The 13516-nt window shown below is 45.8% G+C and overlaps 1 long non-coding RNA gene across 1 annotated transcript in view; it reads left to right on the top strand.

Moving 5' to 3' along the window:
• The window catches only part of LOC134209077 (uncharacterized), a 90547-nt gene that overhangs the window by 56304 nt on the left and 20727 nt on the right, over positions 1–13516 (top strand). Inside the window, exon 4 of the long non-coding RNA XR_009978718.1 lies at positions 7806–7835. This is a non-coding gene — a long non-coding RNA (uncharacterized LOC134209077). The remainder of the gene's footprint in view (positions 1–7805; positions 7836–13516) is intronic.

The following is a 13516-nucleotide window of genomic DNA, read 5'->3' as shown; positions in this document are numbered from 1 at the left end:
TGGATTCCGTTTGGAATCCTTACTGGATTCCGTTTGGAATCCTTACTGGATATCGTTTGGAATCCTTACTGGATTCCGTTTGGAATCCTCACTGGATTCCGTTTGGAATCTTTACTGGATTTCGTTTGGAATCCTTACTGGATTCCTTACTGATTCCGTTTGGAATCCTTACTGGATTCCGTTTGGAATCCTTACTGGATTCCGTTTGGAATCCTTACTGGATTCCGTTTGGAATCCTTACTGGATTCCGTTTGGAATCCTTACTGGATTCCGTTTGGAATCCTTACTGGATTCCGTTTGGAATCCTTGCTGGATTCCCTTCGGAATCCTTGCTGGATTCCCTTCGGAATCCTTGCTGGATTCCCTTCGGAATCCTTGCTGGATTCCCTTCGGAATCCTTGCTGGATTCCCTTCGGAATCCTTGCTGGATTCCCTTCGGAATCCTTGCTGGATTCCCTTCGGAATCCTTGCTGGATTCCCTTCGGAATCCTCAGTGGAATCTTTTCGTTATCCTCATTAGATTAGGACGTTAGGCATACAATGCTCCAAAGAACAGCCCATGACTTAAAGAAGGCAGAGTTATGCCTAACGTCCATTATGCGTAACGTGCTTTGCTTACCGTCCTTATGCCTAACGTCCATTATGCCTAACGTCGCAAGCCCAGTTGCACTTCCATTTCATCGATTGACAATGTTTGAGCGGCCAATACACATTCGAGTGAAGTGACTTCGAATTGACCAAACCGGGTTCAAACCCGGGTGTAATCCACGCTGAACGTCACCAGTAAGGGGTCCCACAATGCACCGTGCCCCCACTACGCCAACTCTACCTACGGAAACCCGAAACTCACTAATCAGCTCGGCCGAATCTCCAATTAATTTATTCAAATCGGACTGCTTGCGACCGGTTCCATAAACTGCGCCGATCTGCATAAACTCCCCGCTCTGGAGAAGGCAGTTTGGTGTTTGTGGGACGCAATGTCGCTGAAGGGGTCCAACAGCCACCGCCGCAGCACACAGCAGCCTCGGCATTGTCTTTCCTCATTTACGAACCGAAAATTAATTTCACCCAAGACAAAAACTGGTTCCCTCGAGGGGTCGCTCCGCGCCGCTCCAAACCGATCCGGTAGGATCCAAGTTCAAAATCGATTTAATTTCATCCGCCTCATCGTGCTCGGGACGGACGGGATCGGTCGGGTTCAGCCCCTCGCATCGGAGCTCAGCGCAAGTGAACGGCCAACCAACACGTACCCAAACCAGAAGGGAAAATCGTGTTGCACGAATCTTATGAATTTATGAGGTAGTTTTCGGGATGGAGTTAATTTTTCTCCGACTCGCCGAGATGGTTCCCGACGAAAAAGCAAATATTTTGAAAGCTCCTAAAAATCTTGCTGCCCGGAGTCGCGCCGTAGCCAAAGCAAGTGGAGCCAGTTCGTGCCCTTCGCGGTTCTTGCCGGAGAGTTGATTGCTCCAAGATTGGAGTCTGTTCTTCACGTGTCGCCGCTGCTTCCCTTCCGCGTTGCCTCAGCGCTGTTGAGGTTTTTTGTTTTGGAATTTCATCATGATGATGATGATGATCGCGTAGTCGACGGTTGTTGTTATTTCAGCAATAAAACCTCGAAACATTGCGACCGTGGAAGCGGGCGGAGTTACGAAAATCGATCATCTTGCGGAGGGCCAAACAATGCATTAGCAGATACGTACGAAGGGCGGTCCAATGAATCTGGGAAATAATCAAAAGCTTGTTTGTAATCGAACGGGTAAATGTTAATTAATGGATTTTTTAATTATTTTTCAATAACGGCAGAGTGTGTGAAAAACAAGAAGCTGATGTCCATTAGAGGGGCACGACTGCATGGCAACGTGCTGACGACGGGAGTAGCTCATTAGTTTCATTTTGTTTTTCATTCATCACACGGCTCTCTAAAAATATCGAGCGCCAAGCCTCACGCACTGTTTTCTGCATCTGCTTCGCCCCGAATAGTACGCATTTACGACGAATGAGTTGGCACCCGTTCAAAAAACGGCGAGCATGACTTTTAACATGGCAGATCCTGTCCCGTACGCCGAAAAATTGTGAAATGTCAAAGAGGCCTGCCGGTGAGGGGTCCGCCAATGTATAACCGGTTTCTTTCAACGTGGAGTGATGACAATTCTTATCTTCGGCGAATGTCGCTGCAGCAAACGAAGATAAATCACTTTCTAAATGAAGAAACCCGGGTTGATTGATTTGCATTCCGTTTCATTGGGTCTCAGTTGAGCAAAGACACAATGAATTAGTCTTAATTAATTTGTGATAGCTTCCCGCTCGTCGCCCGAATCAGGAACAAGTTTCAGTCCCATTGTTTTCGCTCCCACGCGTCGTCTGGAAAGGAATCGGAAAATAACTCAATTATCATTTGTTACCCCGTTTAACCAAATTTCTTGGCATCTTCGGCTGTTCATCAGTTGTCTCACCCTCTGGCGGCATGCATCGAATGAAACAAAACAACGACGATGACTCACGGATCGTAAATCAAAGTGCAGCTGGGGGTCTCCTCTGCTACTGCTGCGTCGTCTGCCCTATGTCGTTCTCTCTGCCAGATTCAGAAACAATCGAAAGTCGAACACGAGAGTAAACAAATTAGGAACTGAGCACAGCTGGTGGGCCCGACCCTGCGGTTGCATTTTAGACATTGACATTCGATTCGGGGCTGGAGGTCCCTTTAATAACCGTATAGTCCAATATCTTCTCCTTGAACAACTGACACGTCACCGTAACGACCGAGCTCAACCACTGTACTTTATTTTCAAATGGCATTTGGCCAGAAACTCATCACATTGTAGCTGAAGCGCGTCCCAATCGGCCGTGTGAGCAATCCATCACGATCTAGTTACCCGTTGCTGCTGTTATTGCCGCGGTGACGTCCGCTTTGGCAGCCATCTGCGCCGGCCAGCTCGGACCAACCTAAAATTATCATTTTTATTAACCGAAACGAAGCGCAGTTGTCAACTGGCACAGAAAGGCCACTGCAACCCTGCAATTATGGGGCCATTGGCGTGCAGGAATGCTCCCGGTTCGACCGATATTTAGTTTTGTGCCAGCAAGACAGAAATTTGATGCGCACACCACCTTACGTGTACGACGACCGACGATAGACGCGGCCTTCTGCGTCCGCCGTGAAAAAAACGTGGTTCAGCTCCGGAAACACTGGAGCGCATCACGCGCACTGCGAGCAAACCAGTGTTCGTCCCTGCAGTTCAGTGGCCTCTGATGCGGTCGTGCACGCGGCGCAAAATATGATGATGAATTTGAAAACGTTTTCATCGCAATCCGCCAAGTAACGACACGACTTTTTGGCCACAGGCAGGCCTCCGTTACCAGTCCATGGAAATGCCTTTCGTCTTTTGCCGCTCGGCACTGCTCACGTCGACCACGCAGTTGATGCTGCTGACGACGACGACGATGGTTGTTGTAAAGAGAAGAAACCAGTAGCAATATTTTACGGATTGTTTTCGCGCTGTCGGTTTAGCGCACGGTTTCGGTGTGATCTGCGCGGTGCAGCCCGATATATGGCGGAACCAATCATTGCAGATCATTGCGCAAATTGTGTTGCTGTGGAGGTTGCACTTTGGGGGTGATTCAAATGTGAAGTCCACTCATTACCCCCTCTACCTCGCTTGTTTGGCATACCAAGTATATGCGCACTGTCATGCAACCCTGACTCTTGAACTTCGGATGTTATTTCTTGACATCTAAACATGGACCTTCACGAGTGTGCTGTGCTGCGGATTATTGTTTCAAGAGTGCACAAAAGTAAGATCATGACTAAAATTGTCAAAATTCAATCATAAAGATATTGGCAAACGACAAGATTAAGATATTCATGAACGATATTCACGTTCTAGCAATTTCATAAGTAGGTAGAAAAATACATGTAGAATATCTCCAGAACATCCTGAATCACAATTCGATGAGTGCCCTAATTGCATAAACTTTCGTTGATTAATCCGGAGTGCACAGACTTAAAATTTTCTCAGTCGCAGCCCTCGTCGTGCATATTTTTAGTTGATTCAAATACATTACTTTGCAGAACTGTTGATGGCTCAATCTCCTACGAGGGAACAGTAAGAGGCCAAGTTTTCCTATACGACGAAGGTGGTGTGAATGGAAATTGATTTATGGTTTATGGCCGAACATGTGGCGAGTCCGCTGAAGAGTGATGCATTATAGGACGGGTTGAGCCGTATGAGAGAGAAGGTGTTGATCCATTGCATTGTTTCGCCGAGCTGCGGCAATTGAAAGATGGCTTTCAACAGCGGGGATGATTTTTTATCAAGATCTTCCATTTGGAATTGATGATGATTTTTTTCATCGCGCTTAAGTATCGCAAACCCAGATTAAGAAATTTTCAATAGGATAACATTCAACACGAGTACTTCTTGAATCCCAAATGCGATTCTGATTGGATTCTTTCCGCAATCTTAGTTATATTAGCTTTGGAATCTTCGTTAGATTTCCTTTGATTTCCTCATTGCATTTCCTTCGGAATCTTCGATCGACTTACTCCGAAAACCGCGTTGGATTTTTTTTTCGAAATCCTCGTTGAATTCTTTTCATAATCCTCATTTTAATTTTCTTCGTTGGAATCCATCAAGAAGATTCTTTGAAACCTCTTGAGAATTTGCATTGAATACTCGTTGGAAATCGTCCGCAATCTTCGTCAAATCCGTTCGGAATCTTCGTCAGGATTTCTTATCTGAATCCCTTCGAAATCCCAAGTGGATTCCCTACGGCATCCCAAATAGATTACCTTCGGCATCCCAAAAATGTTCCCCCAAGAACCCCAAGTGAATTCCCTTTGGGATCCCAAGTACATTCCCTTCGGAATCCCAACTAGATTCCCTTCGGAATCCCAACTAGATTCCCTTCGGAATCCCAAGTGGATTCGCTTCGGAATCCCAAGTGGATTCCCTTCGGAATCCCAAGCGGATTTCCTTCGGAATCCCAAGCGGATTCCCTTCGGAATCCCAAGCGGATTCCCTTCGGAATCCCAAGCGGATTCCCTTCGGAATCTCAAGCGGATTCCCTTCGGAATCCCAAGCGGATTCCCTTTGGAATCCCAAGCGGATTCCCTTCGTAATCCCAAGCGGATTCCCTTCGTAATCCCAAGCGGATTCCCTTCAGAATCCCAAGCGGATTCTCTTTGGAATCCCAAGCGGATTCCCTTTGGAATCCTAAGCGGAATCCCAAGTGGATTCCCTTCGGAATCCCAAGTGGATTCCCTTCGGAATCCCAAGTGGATTCCCTTCGGAATCCCAAGTGGATTCCTTCGAATCCCAAGTGATTCCTTCGAATCCTAAGTGGATTCCCTTCGGAATCCCAAGGAATCCCAATCGGATTCCTTCGAATCCCAAGCGGATTCCCTTCGAATCCCAAGCGATTCCTTCGAATCCCAAGCGGATTCCCTCCGGAATCCCAAGCGGATTCCCTCCAGAATCCCAAGCGGATTCCCTCCGGAATCCCAAGCGGATTCTCTTCGTAATCCCAAGCGGATTTCCTTCGGAATCCCAAGCGGATTTCCTTCGGAATCCCAAGCGGATTTCCTTCGGAATCCCAAGCGGATTTCCTTCGGAATCCCAAGCGGATTCCCTTCGGAATCCCAAGCGGATTCCCTTCGGAATCCCAAGCGGATTCCCTCCGGAATCCCAAGCGGATTCCCTTCGTAATCCCAAGCGGATTCCCTTCGTAATCCCAAGCGGATTCCCTTCAGAATCCCAAGCGGATTCTCTTTGGAATCCCAAGTGGATTCCCTTCGGAATCCCAAGTGGATTCCCCTCGGAATCCCAAGTGGATTCCCCTCGGAATCCCAAGTGGATTCCCTTCGGAATCCCAAGTGGATTCCCTTCGGAATCCCAAGTGGATTCCCTTCGGAATCCCAAGTGGATTCCCTTCGGAATCCCAAGTGGATTCCCTTCGGAATCCCAAGTGGATTCCCTTCGGAATCCCAAGTGGATTCCCTTCGGAATCCCAAGTGGATTCCCTTCGGAATCCCAAGCGGATTCCTTTCGGAATCCCAAGCGGATTCCCTTCGGAATCCCAAGCGGATTCCCTTCGGAATCCCAAGCGGATTCCCTTCGGAATCCCAAGCGGATTCCCTTCGGAATCCCAAGCGGATTCCCTTCGGAATCCCAAGCGGATTCCCTTCGGAATCCCAAGCGGATTCCCTTCGTAAGTGGAATCCTAAGTGGATTTTCTTCGGAATCCCAAGCGGATTACCTTCGGAATCCCAAGCGGATTCCCTTCGGAATCCCTAGTGGATTCCCTTCGGAATCCCAAGTGGATTCCCTTCGGAATCCCAAGTGGATTCCCTTCGGAATCCCAAGTCAATCCCCTTCGAAATCCCAAGTGTAATCCCTTCGGAATCCCAAGTGGATTCCCTTCGGAATCCCAAGTGGATTCCCTTCGGAATCCCAAGTGGATTCCCTTCGGAATCCCAAGTGGATTCCCTTCGGAATCCCAAGTGGATTCCCTTCGAATCCCAACTGGATTCCCTTCGGATTCCCAACTGGATTCCTTACGAAGTGGATTCCTTTCGGAATCTCAACTTGATTCCCTTCGGAATCCTAACTGGATTCCTTTTGGAATCCCAACTGTATTCCCAAGCTGATTTACTTTCGCAATCCTAAGTAGATTCGCTAAAGAATCCCAAGTGGATTCTTTTCCGAAGCTGCGTCTGATTATCATCGTAATCCTCAATGGGTTTGTCAAGGAATATCATCAAAAGAATCGATCGAACCAATGAAACGAGATGTGAATTTCAACTGGAAAGGTTTATTACCTCGAATCATCCGAGAACCTGTACCACGGCATCCATTTCCCAAATGAACCCGCCAATATTTCAACCACACTTTATCGATGCATCCAAATTTATTTCGAATCGGGAAAAATCTCCAAGTCGAATTTTGCCATTCTTTCGTGCCGCTATTTATCGCAACGACCACTGCATTTCTGGTTCGATTCGAGTCCCAATGGGGATCCTTATCGCAACCCTGGGAGCTACCGAGGGAACTGAATTAAAAGAAAAAGAAAATAAAGCTTCGAGCAAAATGAAGTAGCCAGAAAAATGTCAAAGACCGAAACGGTCATTACTGCGGGTCCATGTGTCTGCGTTCTCCGGGGCAACAACAACAACAACAACAACGGGTTGGAAGAAGATTGAAACAAATTCGCAAAGGAAGGCAAAACGAGAGAACAACAAAAACTCTTTCGCGAGCAACGGGATCAATAATAAAAATAATAAAAGCAGCCGTGGCAGTTGGAGCAGTAGGCCATGCTACTGCTATATGGTCCGATGCCAAGATGAAGCTGCATCAAGGAAAAGGCTACGGCTACAATGAGACGACCGAGAAGTAGGTACAGTAGGCCGTCATCGTGGACAAGAGAGCAAACCGCTAGGTCTTGAACGTTTCGTTTACGCTCAGTTGAATAAATCATAAAAATAAAATCTTTAATAAATTCTGACATAATTTCAGTGCGGTTGGTGGTGCAATGTTTTTTTTTGTTGTTGTTGGCTGCTGTTGGTTAAAAGGAAAAGGTTGTTTTGCGTTCGTGTAGATGTTTATCGAAAGGATGGATGAGTGCCATTGCGCGGGTTGATGGACGACCCCCCTTGGTGCGGTTGAGTCATGCGGGGGATGATACATGAATTTTGACAGTTGGGTAACGAGGGGTGAATGCGTGTCTTGACTAGGTCAAGGAAATCTGTTGATTTTTTTTTCTGAAACTCAACTTATCTAACGTCTTTTGTTCTCCATCTATTTCAGATCTGATGTTGGCCATGGATTGTCGAACAGGTACGTCCCGAAAATAAAAACACTCGATCGAAGCTTACAAAACTTTATTTACGTTTCACTCCCAAAGACGATAAAATCTTACAAACAATTTACGACTGCACGGAACGCTTTGCTTGATCCGCAGCACAACGCACGAACAAAGACAAACTTTGCCATATCTCCGGTCCGGTACTGCAGCAGCTCGTGCTCCTACTCTTAACTCGGCTCGGTGATGGAGAAACTTTTTCATTTCTCGGCAACAAACTTATTGTTTATTCAAACTCTCACGCATATGTTTTTCGTTGCACGAACCGAACCGCCACCTACTCGCGTCATGCAGCAGCAGCAGCCAAACTTTCCAAACATGGGTTGTCTATTAGATGGAATAGGGCCAACCCCTGCTCCCCCGCAAACTGTCAGTACTCAGTTTGTCCTATAAACCGCGTTGCCTCACGACTCGACCACATGTTTGTATTTTAATTCTTTGATTATTATTATATTTCAGTTTAATTCTACTTTTTTATTGTTATTACACAACTGTCTCCCCCGCCATCACCACCAGCTCGGAAGACGGCAAACGATCATTGACCGTTTCGAAAATGGAATAGTTTACCAAAAAACTTTTGCTTTTACGATTGTTTGAAGTTGTTTCTCCCTTGCCTCATCCTCTTACTTCGGCCCTGGCAGCACCCTACACGTTTAATATTTACACTCGTTTTGGCGTTTTGTTTACGCAGCGTTCTCAGCCGCGTGAGGATTGTTTCATCTCTTCTTTTTGGGACGACGATTAGAGCCCTGAAGACGGAGAGCTGGCCGTACGTATATTAAATGTAAATATCGAATAAGTGCTTCGGCTCACTTCTCCAAAATGTAAATATTTTGCTCGCGAGTGCTGCTCTGCTGCGACGTACGCTTAGTTGGTGAGAACGTTCGATTTTCTACTCGAAAGGGTTCAGCCCCGGTCACACTGCCGCTACAGACGCTCGAGCTCGGTACGCAGCCGGTTACGCGCAGTGTGCAATGCAACTGTCAAGCGTGCTCCAGCCAAATTGCTTTACAATTGCGGCCGTCCATTATTGCCTTTTTCGACGAAGAAAAGGAACCGACCGCAAAAGGAAACTCGCCAACCGCAACACAATGGAACGATTCGATTAATACATTTTAATTTCTTTATGTTTTTATTATCGATTATTAATAAAGAGCATCGAACAGCAGGAGGGATCCGGCTTGGTCTCGGTGTCGTCGTTTACCGGGACGAGACCTTCGATCTTTCCTTTTGTACTCGTTCAGTGGCTGCAGCGACTCCTAAAGTGTGCCGGAGTACGACGACGACAATCAGCATTATCCTCCGCCATCGAGACCCGGCGACACGTAAACAATTGTATCAATGACAGTTTACGACTGTAGCGAAAAAGGAAAAAAAAAATGGAAAGAAAGGCACAACGGAGTGGTTTCCTTTTTCTGCTTCAAGTGACGACCCCCGGCAGGAGGTCCCACTCTTGCAATTTGCTCATTGCGTTATTTGTTCTGTTTTCGGGTCCTCGGGGTCATTGCTACTGTTTTGTTTGTTTTTGGGATTTGTCTTGTCGTCGTTCGTTTAGGAGTGGGTCGTTAACCTCCCGGAGCCAGAGTGATTGAGAAGGAAACTATAAATCACGAATTCCGTCCCCCGAAGGAACGACGGGCGGACGCACATAAATTTATCGATTTTTGACCTCGGTTTGGCAGGTAGATGTGATATTTTGCACGACGCAAAAGCATAAATTTTGTGTAATACACGAGGCGGTCTTCTCGTTTCCATATCAAAAACCAGTTTCTTTACCATCCCAGACGCTCGTCAACGAGCTTCTTTTCAGGTTAGATTCAGGTTTTTGCCCGCCTTGAACAGGTTTATGATTTGCGAAGTGCTCGAGAGAATCTCTTCACGTCCGCACTAAATTGACATCGTCGTAGGCTGAGTTGTTTTGATATTTTCGCAAGTAGGGGAGTGGTTTATTTACATTTTTATTACCGATTGTCAGACTCTTCCAGGCACGGAGATGCTTTAACGTGGAGCTTGTGAGACGGAGACGGTGTCGCGACACGCATATCTTAGCAGTCAGCCAAGATATCTGCTTGTTTTAATTAACAGATTAACAGATCGACAGTTGACAGATTGACAGAAGTGCAAATCACACATTTTGCATTGTTTGTACTTACCCTTGGCACGTATCCAACAAATTTCGTATACTTACCGAAAGACAATTAACGCTTCGAGTGAGAGCAAAACCATAAGGAAGTCCCGAACTTGTACAAATTCCTTTACATAGTCGAAACATTTCACACATCAATCAACGCAGCTGTCACTGGATTCGCTTGTTGACAGCTGGGAAACCTCAAAACAAGCAAAATTACAACAGCTACGACAATGACGCTTCAACGCTTGCTGTGTTTGCGCTACCCAATCCTAGATTCTAGGTCTTCCCACACACAAATCACGGCTCGTACGAGTGAAGAGTATCGATTTCATCTCAGCCAAATTGAAGGACAGCTGTGGGCGAAAGGATGACTTCCTGGGGGTACTGAATGAAAACTGACACCGCATAATACCATGCTTGAGCTCATGAGATTGTCAATCCCATTCCGTCGCGTTGCGTCGCTGAGCTCCTAAATATCCCACATGATGAAATTTTTCGTCAAGAGGGATCATTTACCGCAGAAGAAAAAAAACCTGTTCAATAAATTTAACTGCTTTAATCCATTCTTCGATTAGTTTCTTTGGATTCCACTCGCAATCACTCGAGCCTACGGCATTTTGTTTTCGTTATTCCAACAAAATTTACGAGTCTTTCTCAAACTATAAAAGATTCAAATTTACTCTCGACGTGCCCAGATAAACCCACCGACTGGAACCGGGACCCGTGGAGATCTCTAATCGGTTGCCTCACGTCATTAAAATTCAATAACACGAAACCACTCCGGGTTGTTCCGAGCGTCGTTTAACATGGTTTCCTTCTTTTTTCTCTGGTTACTCAACGTGGCACGGTGATTAGGGTTCTACTAGTAGAAAACGGGAAAAGGAAACTGATAATCTCCCAACGTTGCCCGTGCATGGGGGCTAATTTTTTATAAGAATTTATACGCTCCTCAAACTGTGCGGTGTGTGCCTTTTCCTCTGTTCTCGAGCGCGGAGAAAGCCTCGGCTGTCGAGCGTCAGTCGAATCCAAAGATATATTGGTCGAGACTAATTTGAATTTGGCTCTCGCGGCTCTGCCCGCACACCAAATTTCCCCGCACACAATCAATTTCGAACAATTTTTGAATAATAAAAGAAACTTTGTAAAAGCCGGGAACTTTCATCCAGCGTCACGCAACTTCGACCCGACCGACCCCGGCGCGATAACAATAACAAAGCGTATACGTACGAGGGGCTTTCCGAGCATGAAAACATGGCTGGTATGCCCGTTTCGTGTCGTGGAGATAACAACAATAACAACGCACCCAACGTTCCGTCGTAAATTATAGTCCGAACTGGTGACGAGGAAAGGTTCCTTCGGTTATAATGACTGACCAGCGCGCACCGATCGGATCGCGACCCGACCTGATAATGGCACGTTCTGGTGCGTGAAATGCGATACCCCCTCGTCTGATGTTTCGGTTGCGGCGGGTGGTGCTGTTGCGATGCGATGACCCGTTTGTCAAAACCGCAAAATTCCACCCGCCCCGCGCCGGCTTTAAAATGTGTGCCTCCAGCTTGGTGACACGAGGGCACCCCCACCATACTGACTGGTCGGTGTTGGTCGAAAAGATTACGTTCCGCAGTTCTATAACTCGCAGAAGGCAGCAGGGTGCGGGATAATGCCGTCAAGTAGGGCTAATCCGAATGGAATTGCTTTCCCTCGCAGTGCGGTTGGCCCAGTTACCTTGAAGACGGCAGAAACAGCGTCATCGATGTTTGCGCTATCCGAGGCCAGGGATTAGGGCCATTTCGGGTGAACGAAAGAAGGAAATCGATAACACGACCAACTGGTGATGGTCAGGCATGAAGTGAATGTCTTTAATGAAATGAAATAGAATGGTTTGGCCGGTTTGGCGCAAATATCCAGGTCAATCTGTTTAATATTGAAAAGGAAACCCAGTTAAGTTTGAAGAAATGAATTTGAGAATCAGGCATTGGTTGTTGGTCAGAAATTATTTGATATACCAGGAATTCTCGTATTTTGAATACAGTAGGGGCCCTCATTAGCCGCGCGGCTACAAAGCAAGACCATGCTGGGGGTGGCTGGGTTCATTTCCCGGTGCTGGTCTAGACCATTTTCGGATTGCAAATTGTCTCGACTTCCCTGGGCATAAAAGTATCATCGTGTTAGCCTCATGATATACGAATGCAAAAATGGTAACTTGGCTTAGAAACCTTGCAGTTAATAACTGTGTAAAGTGCTTTATGAACACTAAGTTGTGAGGCGGCTCTGTCCCAGTGTGGGGATGTAATGCCAATAAGAAGAAGAAGAAGAAGAACAGCCCAACTAAACTGTTGATTGAAAATTCAACACTATAAGATTGGCTGTTGAATTTTGATTTTTCAGTTGAAACTATTTCCAACGATGCTGGACTGTGATGCCGACGAGCGCATACAATTTTTCAGAGTAATTGATTGGCCATGTGATAAAATACTTTGATTAGCTCTGTGAAATCAATGTTCAGATGCTGTACTGAAATTACGATCACTAAACGTAAGTAATGAGCTGCTCGATGTTTCTATTTCATGTTACCATATTTGCATTCGTATTTCCAATAGCCTTACCCAACCAGGCATCGAACCCAGTTATCTTGAACACGGTCTTGCTTTGTAGCCACGCATCTATACAATAGCCGGCAATATACAATATCCATAATATCTAATCCAACTCTATTATAGTCCTTGAGGAAATCCTTCAACAAAAATCATTCAAATTTCCGCGACAGAGTCGTTAGAATTTGAATAAAATAAATAGTATAAGAAGTATACAGAATAAAAAGTCTCACGAATTTTCACGAGAAATTCATACAAACTTCCCTGACAACTTCGTTCGAATTTCTTCGGGTAGAGGTTTGAATAAGTGTGCATTACTTTATTTGATGCTGGGTACCTTGCGTCGACGCGGCGTTCACGCAGCTAAAAAACCGCTACGTGGACATCTACTCTAAGCGGAACATTGCCAGCAGCAATCGAACGATAGAATAGCGAGGACTAGCTGTCGCCGTCCCTGCTATGAAATCGCTTAGGTCTAAGGGAGCCTTAATTCGTCAATCTTTCCTCGGGAAATTCGTTGGAATTCTCACTGGAAATACTTATGCCAAAATCGTTAACATTTTTAAGTGAAATTCATTCGAATTTCCACAAGAAATTTATTACTTTTCTCAAGATTTTTTTAAAAATTCCATAGGAAATTCGTGAATATTCTCAGGAAAAAAACGTTTGATATTTCACGGGAAATGTCGTTGCAATTTCCACAAAAAAATTGCAGGAATCCATACAGATTTCATGAACGTCCATGGAATATTTCCCTTGATTCACTGAAAGCTATTCTAAGCTTCCCAAGAAGCTTTCCGAGCTTTCCTGGTTGAGCTTCTCAGGAGCCTATTCCGAGCTTCATAGAATGACTTCTACATTTTCCTTACTTTCAAGAGTTCATCTGGAGTCCTTTTCAAGCTTCCTAGCATTCTTTTTCGAGCTTCCCTAA

The sequence above is a fragment of the Armigeres subalbatus genome, chromosome 2, assembly GCF_024139115.2.
Source record: "Armigeres subalbatus isolate Guangzhou_Male chromosome 2, GZ_Asu_2, whole genome shotgun sequence".
In the NCBI taxonomy this organism is placed as follows: Eukaryota; Metazoa; Arthropoda; class Insecta; order Diptera; family Culicidae; genus Armigeres; species Armigeres subalbatus.
This window is presented reverse-complemented; position numbering and strand designations above follow the sequence as displayed.